Source organism: Balaenoptera borealis, assembly GCF_965194805.1.
Source record: "Balaenoptera borealis genome assembly, chromosome: 11".
Taxonomy (NCBI): Eukaryota; Metazoa; Chordata; class Mammalia; order Artiodactyla; family Balaenopteridae; genus Balaenoptera; species Balaenoptera borealis.
In genome coordinates this window covers 64,210,128-64,226,261 of record NC_138868.1, presented here as the reverse complement: position 1 = coordinate 64,226,261, position 16,134 = coordinate 64,210,128, and the positions used below count along the sequence as shown (strand labels likewise).

General features: G+C 44.5%; 1 protein-coding gene across 11 annotated transcripts in view; it reads left to right on the top strand.

Moving 5' to 3' along the window:
* The first annotated feature begins 9,347 nt into the window (after positions 1-9,347).
* SYTL2 (synaptotagmin like 2) overlaps positions 9,348-16,134 on the top strand; it is a 101,456-nt gene continuing 94,669 nt past the window's right edge. For 6 of the 11 annotated variants that reach the window (XM_082343270.1, XM_082343271.1, XM_082343268.1 and 3 more), the window contains exon 1: positions 9,356-9,511. The gene's annotated coding sequence lies outside the window, so the exon portion shown is untranslated. Of the gene's footprint in view, positions 9,512-16,134 lie in introns of all 11 variants that reach the window. The other 5 variants (XM_082343280.1, XM_082343279.1, XM_082343281.1 and 2 more) reach the window with 1 other exon arrangement.

Genomic DNA, 16,134 nt, shown 5'->3' with positions numbered 1-16,134 from the left:
CAGGGGTTCTTCACCTTTTCTGAAAGCCCTGGCAGTGTGGTGAAGCCCACGTACTCCCTAGAATAATATCTCTTAATGGAATAAAGTAAAATACTTGGGACTACAAAGAAAACCAATTATATTAAAATGGATTGTTCAAATTATTTAAAAAATTGTAATATATACAATATTTGTGACAAGTCAGCTGTGATGTGATATTAAAAAATTTGAGGTTTCTGTTGGTGAAAAACTCCCACACCTACCGATAGTACTACTGTGGTTTGTTGCATACATTTACAGTTGAAAGAAATGGTAAATTTCAGATAGAGTTTAGTGAAAATAAAGAACCTAGGTTAGGAATACTTGCCCTTGTGCAATCTGAAATGGGGCGCTCTACTCTTGACATTTGGTGAAGTTCCAAACAATTCAGTTTGGTGGTTCAATATTATTAATTAAGTATCTCCTATGTGGAGACACTTTGATAGATGATCGACATTCAGAGAGGAATAAGACACTGTCTCTTCTCTGTACAAGTACCTCCCATTTTGGTGGGAAATATAAAAATATAAAGTGATGATTAAAGTGGAGTGTGACATGCAGAAATAGAAGTATGCACAAGGCACAGAAGTAAAGAATGGAATGATTTATGCAGAAGTGTGAGAGATGGGGATAAGATCTAGAACTCGGTCAAATGGAAGTTGTAGTGGTAGACTATTACCTCGGTGGTCCTTGATGAAACATGCCTCCACATATTCAGATCCCCTGTATTGACTCTAAACTTGGCCACAAAACTTGCTTTGGCCAGAGGATATTACCAAGCATGACACAAATAGTTGCACATGGGGGCTTGTCTCTTGTAATGCTGGGGTTCAGCTGCCATTTCAGAAGCTTGGACTTAGAAGACTGGATGAGGAAAGGCCACGTGGAGAGTGGCCCCAGAGGATGAGAGGCCATCTTAGATGTTCCAGCCTCAGTTGAGCTCTCAGCTGAATGCAGCCACTTCAGAAATCCCAAGCAGTAGTGAGGGAACAGCAGCAGTACCGCCCAGCCTACAGAGTCGTGAGAAGTAGTAAATCGTTGTTTTAACCACTATGTTTTGGAGTGGTTTGCTACACACCAGTAGGTGATTGAAACAGTTGTTTTTATTTTATTTTATTTTTTTAAATAAATTTATTTATTTATTTACTTTTGGCTGCACTGGGTCTTCGTTGCTACGCACGGGCTTTCTCTAGTTGCGGCGAGCGGGGGCTACTCTTCCTTGCGGTGCGCTGGCTTCTCATTGTGGTGGCTTCTCTTGTTGCGGAGCATGGGCTCTAGGCACACAGGCTTCAGTAGTTGCGGCTCGGGTCGCGGGCTCTAGAGCGCAGGCTCAGTAGCTGTGGTGCACGGGCTTAGTTGCTCCGCGGCATGTGGGATCTTCCCGGACCAGGGCTTAAACCCATGTCCCCTGCATTGGCAGGCGATTCTTAACCACTGTGCCACCAGGGAAGTCTGAAACAGTTGTTTTTAATTTCTTTACTTTCTGTCCTCTTCCATTTGGCTTTTAAAAAATGCAGAGGACAAAACACTGTTACAAAAAAAAAAAAAAAAAGCTGATGCAGAGATTTTTCTGCAAACAAATAGGCACAATTTCCAGGGAAGTGTCTAGTGCTTCATACTTTTAAATCCTATAAGATCTATGGCTAGAGAATTGATATGATAGTTATGACTCTGGTAAACTTAAATGCTGATCTTCAGAGAATGATTACTTTAAATCATAAACTCTTAAAACCTGGGATTTTGAGCAGGAAGACATCTTGGAATCTATGAAGTCTAATCTCTTAATTTAAGGACACTGAGGCTTGAGAGGTTAAAACCACACAGTGTGTTGTTAGTAGGGTCCAGAAAGGAAGCCAAGTCTCCTGGCTTCTAATGCAGTGTCTTTTAATAAGTTAGAAATGGTCATTTGTAGATTACCACTTTCATTATCTTATTTTCACAATAGGCAGAGTTGGTATATTTATACTTTCCAATTTTATAAATGAAAAAACCTGAGATTTGGATTTGAAGAGACCTGCTCATTTCACATAACTCATAAAACCAGGACTAGATTCTGGGCCTTATGACCCCTGGTCCAGGGCTTTTTTATTATATCAGGCTGCCTGTGATGTCCAGTGTAATAAGCAAAGAAATAAACGGATATATTTTTGAAAGAGAATCAGCAGCAGACACTAATCTGGTTCATCTTTGAATTCCTCATAGCAATATACCATGTACATAATGTTCACTCAATAAATATTGGTAATATGAAATGAATATATGAATGAATGAATGAGCAACTGAATAAACAAAGGATAGACCAGGATTATGTTTCATTTTAACCAGACATTCTGTTCTTGAAATGTATGATTACTCAAGATCCCTCTGTACTTGAAAAGGAATAGGGGATAAAACCCCCAGTCAGTAGTAATGACAACATTTTGTAATTATTGTGCTTTGAATTCGAAAGCAGAGTAATAGACACAAAGGTAAGCTCTTTCAATATGTCTCTCCTATTTTGTACATAATAACTCAAAAGGTCCTCTCTGGACATGGCACAATGGTGGGAAGGAGGTGAAGGGAGAACTTTCTACTGAGCCATCGGGAAATGAAGGTTACTCCCCTTCTCCCAGTGAAGAACTAAGGTAGCAGAAGTGACCCAGGCAACCTTGAGGGGCCTTGACCAGTAGAAGGAGAATGAGAGCAACATATTATTTATTTATTTAATAAATAAATAAATAAGTAAATTTAATTAAATTATTTATTTATTTATTGGCTGCGTTGGGTCTCTGTTGCTGTGCGCGGGCTTTCTCTAGTTGCGGCGAGTGGGGGCTACTCTTTGTTGCGGCGCGCGGGCTTCTCATTGTAGTGGCTTCTCTTTGTTGTGGAGCACGGGCTCTAAGTGCGCGGGCTCAGTAGTTGTGGTGCACGGGCTTAGTTGCTTTGCGGCATGTGGGATCTTCCCGGACCAGGGACTGAACCCATGTTCCCTACATTGGCAGGCGGATTCTTAACTACTGCGCCACCAGGGAAGTCCAACGTATTTAATTTAAAATTTTCTAGTAGCTACAGTAAAATAAAAGAAAACAGATGAAATTAATTTTGATAACATGTTTTATTTAATTCAATATGTCCAAAATATTATCTTTTCAACATCTAATCAACACAACAATTATTGACGAGATATTTTACTTTTTTTTTTTTTTGAGATGTACTTGGGGTACATCTCACTCCAGACTAGCCACATTTCTAGTGCTCAGTAGCCATATGTGGCTAGTGGCTACCATTTTGGACAGCACAGGCCTAGCCACACAGGACATGGTGATTCTGTAAAAGGAAGGTGACAGTAATCACAGCACAGAGGAAGTAGTCTCCTCAGGAACACTTGAGGAAGTTACCCTGCTTCAGTCCAATCATGTAACCCAGACCACTGCTGTTTGAAGGGAGATTCTACTACCTCATGTTTGGCTGTTCAGCCCTGGGCAAGTACCTTAACCTTCATATAACTCAGTTTCTCATCTATTATCACTTGGAGCTGCTCAGATGATTACATGAAATAATAGATAAAAGCATTTAGTCAATACCTGGCAGGTAGGAAGTACTTGATTAGTAGTAGCTATAAAAATCTACTAGGATCCCACCTTATCACACAAACCTTAATCTCATTTTAGAGTTTTATAAAAAGGTTAGTAGGGCTCCCTACAGATTGCTATTGTCTCTTCTGCAGCAAGTGTAAAGGGGCTCTTAGATAAGGTGAATTGGAAAAAAAAAAAAAGTAAAGAAACAAAAAAGGTCATGAGTTACATTATAACTAGACTTCTATTAGAGGGAATCATATTAATAAAATAAGATGGTGTTCTACTTTTTAAAAATTGTGGTAAAATGTACATAACATAAAATCTGTAACGGAGCAGGACACTACGGGGCCTTCCCAGGACAGACCCCTCCCCCATATCCTCTGCTGTAGTTCCTCTCTGACTACCCAGATAATAGTATCTCATGCATATTTCCTGAGTTTTTCATTTGCTAAAAACCACCACCAAGTGGAAGAAATGAACTACTTGACGATCATGAGCACGTAGCCCCCAGACCTGCTGGTGACTAAGGATTGATCACCATCAACCAGAGAATTGTGCAGGAGTGGATCACATACCCTTTGGGATGACTCTCTCTCACCTGGCCTTTAAAAATGCTTTGCTGAAATGCTTCAGGGAGTTCGGGGGGTTTTTGGGCACGAGCCCTGCAATAATCCTTTCTCTGCTCCAAACTCCGACTTTACGGTTTGTTTGGCCTCACTGTGTGTTGGGCACACAAACTTGTGTTCGGTAACAAATCTACCATTTTAACCATTTGTAACTGTACAGTTCTATGGCATTAAGTGCATTCACACTGTTCTGCAACCATCACCATCATTCATCTCCAGAACTTTTTCAACATCCCACAGCGAAACTCTGTATCCAATAACTTCCTATTTCCCCCTTCCCCAGTCCCTGGTAAACACTATCATACTTTCTGTCTTTTTGTGTTTGACTATTCTAGGTATTTCATATAAATGGAGATCTTTATTATTTTATTTTATTTTATTTTAAAAATAAATTTATTTATTTATTTTTGGCTGCGTTAGGTCTCCGTTGCTGCGCGCGGGTTTTCTCTAGTTGCGGCGAGCGGGGGCTACTCTTTGTTGTGGTGCACAGTCTTCTCATTGGGTGGCTTCTTTTATTGCGGAGCAGAGACTCTAGGCGCATGGGCTTCAGTAGTTGTGGCACACGGGCTCAGTAGTTGTGGCTCGCGAGCTCTAGAGTGCAGGCTTAGTAGTTGTGGTGCGTGGGCTTAGTTGCTCCACAGCATATAGGATCTTCCTGGACCAGGGATCAAACTCCTGTCCCCTGCATTGGTAGGCGGATTCTTAACCACTGTACCACCAGTGAAGTCCCTGGAGGTCTTTATTTTTTGAAGTAACATGTTATTTCTTTAAACATTAAAGTAAGAAAATTTGTTCTTACGGATAGAGTAAACCTAGAAATGTTTTTAAAGAATAATTAATGTTGGAATGCATGTTGATGTGTGCAGATGAAAGGCACTGAAGTAACAAATTATGACTATTACACATACATATCTGAGGGAGATGATCACCATGAGGTTTTTCTTTACTTTTTAAAAGGAACTCTGTATGAAAATATATGCACATGAATATAAATTAGGACGTCTGCAAAAGACCGTTGCTCATAAATGTCATAAATAATCAAAATGTTCATGAATATCAGAAATCTCTATGGTTTGCAGATCCTTGGGTTCCAACCTTGGCTGTGTCACTAGTGAGCCATTTGGCCTGAGCTTGGGACCTGATCCTCTCAAGTCCCTCCTATCTTCATCTGTAAAATGCAGATACTAATAGCTGCCCTTCCTACATCATAGGGTTGAGGTGAAGATCAAACAAAATAATCAGAGTGAAAGAGCTTTGAAAATACAAAGCCCTGTAGAAATGCAAGGCATTATTAAAGACTGTGGAGAGATTGCTAACACAATTTGATTCAAGGCCAAAGTTTTATACTTCCAAAAGTTAAAAAGATATTCAGCATTTGCAAATTATTTAGAAAACTAAATTCCTGCTGTGGCGACCCAGTACTATGACTGAATTATATGCTAAATGCTGTACATTTGATACCTACTGCTTGCTACAAGTCACATAACCACATTACCACACTAGATGTAATTGTACAGCATTTTGCAATATCCTCCATTTTTGGTGGGTAAGAGGTTATAAATCCACAGAGCTTAAAGACAAACTCATGTCTTCACTAGAAGATTTGGTTTTTGTTTAATTTCTTTTACTTTTCCATGGTGGCAACAGTGCTGCTCTCTGTAACATGTCTACTATGAGATGCAATGTAACAAGCATTAATTGAGTGCCTATGGTATACAGTCATTTGGGGTAGAGATGGGGTTGGGGGAAGGGTGGAGGTCATGAGAAGAAACACAAAGAGAAAAAAGGGGTCCTTGAATTGGGAGAGATTAAAAACTGGTGGGGAGTGGCATATCCTGTGACAACTAACTATAAAGACACAATGAAATCAATGCCAAGAAAAGGCTTAAGGGGCTTCCCTGGTGGCGCAGTGGTTAAGAATCTGCCTGCCAATGCAGGGGACACGGGTTCGAGCCCTTGTCCAGGAAGATCCCACATGCCGTGGAGCAACTAAGCCTGTGAGCCACAACTACTGAGCCCAGGAGCCACAACTACTGAATTCTGCGTGCATAGAGCCTGTGCTCCACAGCAAGAGAAGCCACCGCAATGAGAAGCCTGCGCACCGCAATGAAGGGTAGCCCCTGCTCGCCACATCTAGAGAAAGCCCGCACGCAGCAACGAAGACCCAATGCAGCCAATAAATAAATAAATAAATAATAAATAAATTCTTTAAAAAAAAAGAAAAAAGGCTTAAGTAATACATCATGCGGGTTGGAGATGTTCAAAGGATTGATTCATTCAACTAGGAGGGCAGAATCTTGTGAGATTTGTCCCTGGTCCTGATGCCTGAGAAGGATTCCTTGGGTCAGAAATAGAGGTGAGGATGTCCTGAGCCTGCAGGACCCACACCTAGCCTATCCCACAAATATTTACCCGATAACTGGCTGATAAAACTAAACAACTTGGCAATGTGCCTGTGACTCTACAAAGTAACAGCTGGGTGGTGTTAGGGTTTAAATCCCAGGTTCTCATCTGAAAGCAAGAGCCTTTGGCATTCCACCATCCCAGGAGGCCAGTTCAGAGGGCAGTCATACACACCTCTGCAAACAACACTTCATTTTATTTCAGTTCCATAGAGTTGCAAGAATTTAATCTTTGTTCAAACGGAGGTTCCAAATTTAAATAACCCACGCGCAGCTGGAAAACTCTCCAGGCCCAAGTTCCACCTGCTTGTTTCTAAGCTAACTTCTGCTTGTGTCCCAGTCAGTTTTCACAGATCCAGCACCAACCTTTACGTTTGAGTTTAGTTTCGGGGGCAGGGATTACACTTCCCCTTCCAATTCATTACTGTTAGATTACTTTTCCCTTTCCCCAAAGTATAAGAACTCTCTTCTAACCATTATCATACTATTAGCTAACATTTATTGAGATCTTACCTTGGGCCAGGCAGTGTGCTATGCATATTACAGCATCTCCCTTACACAAGACAGGTAATATTACTATTTCTATTTAATTGCAGAGGAACAGAGGCTTAAAGAGGTTATGTAACTTTTCCAAAGTCACCTAGCTAGTTTAGTGATGGAGTCCAGTGGAGTTAGGACACGCACATATAACCACTGCACTGCATTATCCCTACCCACTTGTCTTTCTCTTCAATATCAACAGAGAATTCTGTGAAATTTATGTGTCACTTGTAGGCAAACCATTTTGAAGGGCGGCAATCTGTAGGTTAAGAGGAACAAGCCACTCCTGACTTGCTAGGATCATGTTAACTAAGATTTATTCAGCACTCTCTATGTGCAAGACACTCTGCTAAACACAGGCACTTTCTCATTTTAACCTTCACAGTAGCCTTAGAGAGGGGCATGATTATCATCTCTTTAACAGATGAACAAACTGAGGCACAGAGAGGTTATGCAACTGAGCTCAGGTCCTCTTAGAAAGTGGTGGGGACAGTATTTGAACCTTGGCCATTTGATGTCAGAGCTCTAGCTTTTAACCTCTGAGCGATATGGCCACTTCGGATGAGTTGAGGGTCGCTGACAAGACCCTACCTCAAAATTTCTCCCCCACTTGCCTGCCCCAGAACTTGAAGTGAGAAGCCTTAGACCCTCCTTTGCAGTTGGGAGTTGCTGTTTGTTTGCTGGAGAGGAGTGACGCTGGGAGTAGCGAGTATCAGTTTCCCTCAAAGCCCTGTACCAGGTGATGCAAGGCAACCATCAAGGCGGGGGGCGGGCAGGGCAAGACCCAGTGCCTGCCCTCCAGGCTGGAGAGGAGCAGGAAGGAGATAAACAAGGCAGGTGCAATCGACACTGAAATTGAGGCACCAAAAGCAAATGAGGTCATGCCACTCCTTTGCTTAAAATCATTCACCAGCAGTCATCACCGACAGGATGATGACAGCCTGCTTCCCTCAGCAAGAGAGGCACAGCTACTCCTCCTGCATCTGTCTGCCTTCCTCCTTAGCTTCATCTCTGCCCCCCTGTCACTCACTCTGTGCAATAGCCAGGCATATGACAGGCATCTTCATGTCCTCTTTGCGTCCACCTGACCTAAGTTATAGCGCTCCTTCAAGACTTATCTTGGTCGCACTTGTATTCAAGCTTTTACTGCTCTCCTCTCCCCAGTGTATGCGACTCTATAACACTTTGTACACCTATTATAGCAGTTATTACCCTAAATTGAAATCGTTTACAAATTTGTCTCTTCAAAGGCTTAATCCTCTTTTGCATCCGGAGTGCTCACTCAGCACGGGGGACACACTAGGCTCTCAAAGCTTGGGTGAGGGCCAAAATACGTCCATTAACCCGCTGCAAGGATTCCTAGGTCGATTAGCAGTCCTGCACCCAGCGCTAAACGAAGACACTTGGGTATCAGCACTTGTAAGTTCGGGAGAAGGAAGATCTTTGGAAGGACCCAAGGCAGACCTGGGCTACACTCAACTGGATGTTCAACAGTAACTGGGGAGATGATGAGGAAGCAGAAGGCCTTAAAGTTCACCAATTTCGGAAATTTGCCTGGTCTGGCTCCAGCATCGGTAACTTTTTTTTCAACTGGCCCTGATATAGTATTGTATTTATAGGCGTGCCTGCCTCTCCACCAGCCAGCACCTTCCAGCAGTGTACCAGTCCTCACTGCGCATCCATTGGGTGGCTCAGGCCGTACACATCACCCTCACCGCTTATCCAGGTACTATTGTATTAGACATTTTAAAATCATCAGCTCATTTAATCCTCTCAACAACCTGTGAAATATTTTTGTTTGTTTTACTCGTGAGGAAGCTGACGTCCGGAGTGGTGAAAGCACCTTGTTCCGTACCACTGTGCGCTCCTTTCCACTGCGCCGGGGCGGACCCCGCTCTCTGAGTGGAAGGTCTCCTGGCGCTCCACGCTCTCGGGCTCCAAGGACCCCTAAAGCAGAGTGGTCAAAAAATGTGTTGCATTCTTTATCTGCACAGTGAAAAAGTTGTTTCGGGGTAAAAGTTGTTGAGAAGGAAGCCAAGATGGGGAGCTAAGGGGGAGAGAAGAAACAGGAGGGGGGCGGGGAGGGGTGGGAGAAGGACCCGAGAGAGGGCTGGAGTCCAAGGCAGCGGAGGCCGGGCCGGGGCGGGGCGGGGCGCGGGGGCGGGCCAGGCGCGGGCGCAGAGCTATTGGCCCGTGCGTCCGGGAGTGGCCCCTGCGCGCCCGCACGCCGCCCGACGGGGAGCCCGCACGCGCCTCCCATCGCCGACAGCGGCCGGGCGGCACCTGGACCGCAGGGCGAGCGAGCCGGGCAGAGCCGCCAGCACCCCGCCGGGGGAGAGGAAGCTCGCAGCGCCCAGTCCGGAGGAAGGTAACGCGCCGCACCGCGCTCGGGGTTGCGGGGTTTGCTCCAACCGGCCGGGGTCTGCGGCCAAGAGCACGAGGGAGGCGGCGAGAGGCTGTCCCTGCCCGGCAGCGCGCCCGGCTCTGGCCTCGACTAATATGCCCACTCGCTGTGTTACCTCGGGCAACTTTCTTTCCCTCTCTGGGTCTGTGTTTCCTCCTCCGTTAAATGAGGGAGTTGGTGTTGAATGATGATGCTTTTCTGGTCTTCTGAGTTCTAAAACGTGAACTTCGTTTTGGCACCCGGCAAGCGCCCTTTCTCAGTTTCCCACTCACGAAAGAGCCGGCTCCGCTGCCCAGGGGGCGGTCTCCAGGGAGCCGAGGTGCTTGGGTAGGCGGCGGTTCCGTGGGCTGTCGCGTTTCCTGGGGCTTTCGAGGACTGAGCCTGGGCTTGGGGCTGGCTGCTGGGTGGCCCTGACTACAGAGCAACTGTCCCTGGATTGCTCAGGTGGAGTAAGGTAGGGCGTTAGGACCTATCTACAGGTGTGGGGTCGGGAAGGGGGAGTTGGGTGCTGATGATTTCTACCTGGAAAATAAGCAGATTTGTTTTGGAGTTCTCCTCCTACACTCAGACCTTGTCCCGTGGTGAGTTATAAATTACAGGAATGAGATTTATTATCTTTCAAAGTAGAAAACCAACTGCTTCAGCAGCTAGGACAGAGGGCTCTCCCAGCATGTAGGAAGTGGGCCTCTCTCTCTGCAGCCATCCTCCTCCCTCTTCCTTTTCCTCCCTCCTCCCCTTATAAATCCCCTTTGACTTTGAGGGGCTCCACTTCCTGCCTGAATGAAAAGTCCTCATTTTCATTGAGTGCTGGTTTGTGACCAGCAGCCTCCAGGGCTTTGGGCTCTGGGTTGAGATGGAAACCTAGATAAGAACAGACTATGAATCACACTGTCAGCCTCTACCATGCAAGGATGTGCAGAGGAAGCCCCATGGGGTTTCAGACAGACAGACAGACAAACACTGGAAGGTGGGATGGATTCCAACTGTTGTTCGGCTTCCCGTCCCCTTCTTGGCAGCCATTCTCAGCTATGCAGCCAACTGTCAGTAGGATGGAGCAGCCAAACAGAGGAGGGTGCTTGAAAGCAGCAGAGGACTTTGGTGGGTTTCTGTGGAAGGTCTCCAGCAATTCTCTCCCTTCTCTTTCCCTCAGCCCTTAGTGTGGTATCCAGGTGAAATTAGATTCCAGGGCCCATCAAGAGCAGCGGAGGAGGGGGGAAGGGCAGTGGCAATATTGACCTTTTGGCGGGCACTTATGGGCCAGATACTCTTCTTTGCATGGAACACGTCCTTAGTTCTCACAAAGCCACGTGAGGGCTGGTATACTGATATTTACCCCATTTTACAAATGAGGAACTGAGGCTCAGAAAGATGGCTTCCCTTAGTCACATAGCTAGTAAGTGGCAGAGCTGGGATTCAAATCCAATCCCTCTGATTTTAAAATCTGTGTTCTTTTCCCTTTTTTGGTGCTCCTTGAGTAAGGGCAAGTTGGAACAGTGACAGCAAAAATGATTGTTATTGAGTTCTCACGAGGTGACAGACTCCATTCAAAGCACTCCAGAGGTGTTAGGTCATTTATGATGCAGGCGTTTCAGTCATTCTGGTGGGCATCAGTGATGCCTTAGCCTCTCTCAAGCAGCAGTCCCGTTCCAGAACGCCTGCCTGACCCCACCCAGCTGCTGGTGAGTGGGCTGGATGAGGGCCCTGTTTGCTTTATCCTGGAGGTGGTTTGAGGTCTCATGAAAGATTGATTGTCCACAGCTGATCCGTTAGACCTGACCGTTGGCTTGTGAATGATCCCACTGTCCCCTAAGAGGCCTTTCTCAGGCTTCGCTCAATAAACATTTGTGGAATGAATGAATTAGCACCTTGTGCAGAGTGGTCTGCTGTCCTGAAGAAATGCGAGGCGGCCCCTGGGGCAGCCCGGGCCCTCACCATCCTCAGAACCCAGGATGCCAGGCCAGGTAGTTCTCCCCCTTGGGCAAGGAAGGTAGGGCGAACTGTGCCCCTGTGGGCTTACAGATTTCCCTGCTAATGTGTTGGCTGCCACCTGTTTTATAAAGGAGTTTTTAAAGATAGTAGATGAAGGCAAATTTGACTTTTTTAAAAAGTTAAAAGGAAAAGTGACTTAGTTTTAATCAGGTTTCTGCTCTCTCAAAAAAGGGGGGAAATAAGATGGTACTATTTGCCTTAGGGCTTCCCAAACTTCTCCATTAGAAGAGTCTCTAATAGCAAAAGAAGCCTGACAAGTGCTCCTGGGGGTTGGGTTATAGTTCAGATTGGCCCCAGCGAGCACGAAAATTGTTTTAAGGATTTATGCAGGTTTTTTTCATTTGATTCCGTATGTCTGTTTTTCTGATAAATATTTATATATGGTTTTCTTCCCCAAAATATTTGTGTAAAATTGGTGTCCTGGCATATTGCTTTATATTCTTGCGGGGCTGAGAGTACCCAAATGGAGAAACAGGGCAAAGGTTCTGGTCTGGGAGCTTTAAGTATTGTTTGCATTTTCTAGTCACTTGGTTCATAGTGATAGAGCTTCCCAGCCTCCTGTGGTGATAACCTCTTTTCCCATTTTTCAGAGTGAAGAACATATTTAAAAAATAAAAACAATCATTGTTTTCCCTCCCCACAGACTTATTAAGATATAAATGACATTGCATAAGTCTAGGGTGTACACATGATGATTTTATACATGTATATATCACTACTATTTTTCTTGTAGTGAGGACGTTTAAGATTTAGTCTCTTAGCAACTTTCAGGTATGTAATACATACTATAGTCACCATGCTGTATATTAGATCTTAAGAACTTATTCATTTTATAACTGGAAATCTGTATGCTTTGACCAAGATCTCCCTATCTCCCCCACTCCCCAGCCTTTGGCAATCATCGTTTTACTCTCTGTTTCTATGAGTTTAGCTTTTGTAAGATTCCACGTGTAAGTGATATCGTTATTGTTTGTTTTCTTATTACCAAAACTATACTTATTTGTTGTAGAAAAAGATAAAATACAGATTAGCATTAATAATAATACATCTGTACTCAGAAACAACTAATGTAAAACTTGGGATACAGCCTTCCAAATCTTTTCTCTGCATCTGTACGTTAAAAAAAAAAAAAAGAACAAATGAATATAACTCTTACTTTTTTTAACATAAATTTATTTATTTATTTATTTATTTTTGGCTGTGTTGGGTCCTCGTTTCTGTGCGAGGGCTTTCTCTAGTTGCGGAGAGCAGGGGACACTCTTCATTGCGGTGCGCGGGCCTCTCGCTATCGCGGCCTCTCTTGTTGCGGAGCACAGGCTCCAGACGCGCAGGCTCAGTAGTTGTGGCTCACGGGCCCAGTTGCTCCGCGGCATGTGGGATCTTCCCAGACCAGGGCTCGAACCCGTGTCCCCTGCATTGGCAGGCAGATTCTCAACCACTGCGCCACCAGGGAAGCCCAACCCTTACTTTTGACTGTATTATTGTCCGGGCTAAGAGCCATCTCAGGTTGCTTTTGAAAGAATGTTGAAAGTAAATCATGAATAATTAAAGACATCGTAAAGGTTAATCCTGTTTGTGAACCCCAAAGTTCACCCCCTAGAGTTCCCCTGTGTCATTTAGTTTCCAGCAGAAAGAAGTGCCCGCAGTGGGGCTGCTGCTGACATTACGGGGTCAAGTTGTGCTCCTTGTTAAAGTGACTCAAGCATCTTAAATGTCTCAGATGTAACAAAAAGGTAGCTCTTCAGCGTTGTTGATGTGCAAAACGTGAGCAGAAAATTCTAAAGCTAATAGCACAGTGAGGAGGAGAGAGCCTTAGAAAAGGTCCTTGCTCCAACATTGCATTTTAGTACCTGTGTGACTTTGGGTAGCTTCTGGGAACCAGTTTTTCCTTCCGTAATTTGGAAATAATGACACCTACTTGATTTTTCTCCACCGAAGTCACTAGGAGGGCCAAGTGGCAGGTGTTATTGTTTGTTACTTGAATTGCATGTCAGTGTGTATGCAATTTAAAAAAAATTTAAAGGTAGAAAAAAACAAAAACATTGTCGGTCTTTATAAAAATGCTGAAATCTAACTCCTGGGCCTAACGTTAGTAGGACTTAATTATGATGCAGATGCTCTGTTGGATCCCTACTCTGTTTTCTTCAAAGAATATAGGATTCCTACACAGCTGGCATGTCACTGATCTTCATCACAATCCTGAAGTGAAGAAAAGGACAGAAAATAGTCCCATTTCACAGAATAAAAAACAGGCTTGCCATTCAAGGGCGCTGTTCCTTTGCAGAGGGAGTCCCAGAGCTCCTGAGGGCTGTCTCTAGCTGCCTAAAGCAAGGCAGAGGCATGCTGGGAGGAAGCAGTGAGAGCAGCCGGAAAGGTGATGATGTACCCCTGGGGGCACTCACCCAGCTCGGAGCAGCTCTGCCGAGAGGAATGGGCCCTGTAATGGGAGGCAGGTGGCTTGGCTTCCACTCCTATCTCACGGATAGGCTGTGAGCTCTGGGTTTAGTCATGTCCTCTCCCGGAACCTTGGTTTTTTTTTTTTTTTTAATCTATAGAGGGAGTTGGACCAGATGAAGTTCTTTCCAGTCGTAAAAATCTATGATTCTGGGTTATTTTCCATTCACATTTGCCCACATAAAAGTTTGGTAGAGAATCCAAATGAATCAGGTGTCAGAAAATGTTCCCACTTCCTGTTGCTTTCAGTGCCCCCTCATTATTTTCTAAGGGTCTCCCCAGCTGACTGCCCTCATGCAGAACACGTGATCCATAGATCATTGAGGGGAGAGTAGTTTCTGCTCATCTATTTGTTACTCTTAATCTAGAACACCCTCAGACTGTAGGAGGGAGAACTGCTTTGAGGCAACTTTTGGGAAGGTAGGTTGACAGAAGTATAATGAAAGCAGGTTATTTATGTTAATAAGGCTGTGTGTGTCACAAAGTACTCACTTCTGAAATCACTAAGTACAGTACTTTTCTTTAGTGCCCACTGGGTATTGGTCCTGTGCTGGGACCCTTGCAGAACATGAGAGAAGCACACTCTAGAGTGGTTCAGAACCGTAGGCTAGGGCGAGGGAGGGAGAGAGGAGACCGGAGAGAGGAGAGAGCGCCAGGTGTGGCTGGAACACCTTGGAGATGAAAAGGCCAATTTGGGAAAAGGTTGAGGCTCTAAGGGCTTGGAATCTCTGGTTTAATTCTGCATCCAATTGCCTGGCACTCAATGGGAACTTAGTAAAGTATTTTCAATGAATTAATAAATGAACAAACGGAGGAGTGAATGAATCACTCTTCTGAAATGAAGTCTATGCTGAAATGTGGTGTAATGATCCTCAGGTGGTTGCAGTGACTTTACATATGTGAAGTACTTACCACTTACAAAAACACGTTGCTATGCATTATCCCTCAAAATGATGATAGAGATTAAAGAAAGCCAAAATAAAAGCATTTCCTAATGTCATAGTTTCTAGATATTTTGCAGCAACTAGTAGAACAGATTTGGTTTGTTATTCATAGATAAGTCTTCTTTCTATAAATGCATCAAGAAATATTTGAGAGGGGGGTATAGGACCTAGTAAACAATTCCACAAATTTGCATTGTGAGTTAGAGGGAGAAAGAAAGGCATTGCTTAACTTCTGAGTGAATAGACGTTCTTTTTTCCCTTGTAGAACATTGTTTTACTGTAACTCCTGGTGTAACTGACACCATCAGCTTCTGATTAGACAGATGTGTTTTGTGCTGCCATTACTCACGGCCACAGGCGCCTGGTCTCTCCTGCCACTGGCTGAGTCAGTTGATTAAAACACAGGGCTCTGCGGCTGAGGGCATGGGCTGGATCCCAGGCCAAGCCAAGGCGCCCTGTCAGATCCGTGCCTCAACCACTCCGCCCCCTCTGCCAGCCATCTGCGCTGGGAGGAAGACTGAACTCTGGCATGTTAGATTCTTTAGGGCAGAATCTTCACCACTGCTGGTTTTAGACTAATCATTTGAGTTTTAGAAATAAAGGGTCTGGCTCACAGACTTAGAAAATGAACTTATGGTTGCCAGCGGGGAATGGTGAGGGGGACAGATAGACTGGGAGTTGGGATTGACGTGCACACACTGCTATATTTAAAATGGCTAACAAGGACCTACTGTATAGCACAGGGAACTCTGCTCAGTATTCTGTAATAACCTAAATGGGAAAAGAATTTGAAAAAGAATTTTAAAAAAAGAAATAAAGGGTCTGGGTTTTCAGTTTAATTCTTTGATTCTTTTTTTTTTTTTTTTAAAGAGTAACACTTTTTTTTTTTTTTAATTTTATTTACTTATTTATTTATTTTTAGCTGTGTTGGGTCTTTGTTTCTGTGTGAGGGCTCTCTCCAGTTGCGGCGAGTGGGGGGGGGCGACTCTTCATCGCGGTGCGCGGGCCTCTCACTATCGCGGCCTCCCTTCTTGCGGAGCACAGGCTCCAGACGCGCAGGCTCAGCAGTTGTGGCCCACAGGCCCAGTTGCTCCGCGGCATGTGGGATCCTCCCAGACCAGGGCTCGAACCCGTGTCCCCTGCCCTGGCAGGCAGATTCTCAACCACTGCGCCACCAGATTCTTTATAGAATGGATTCTA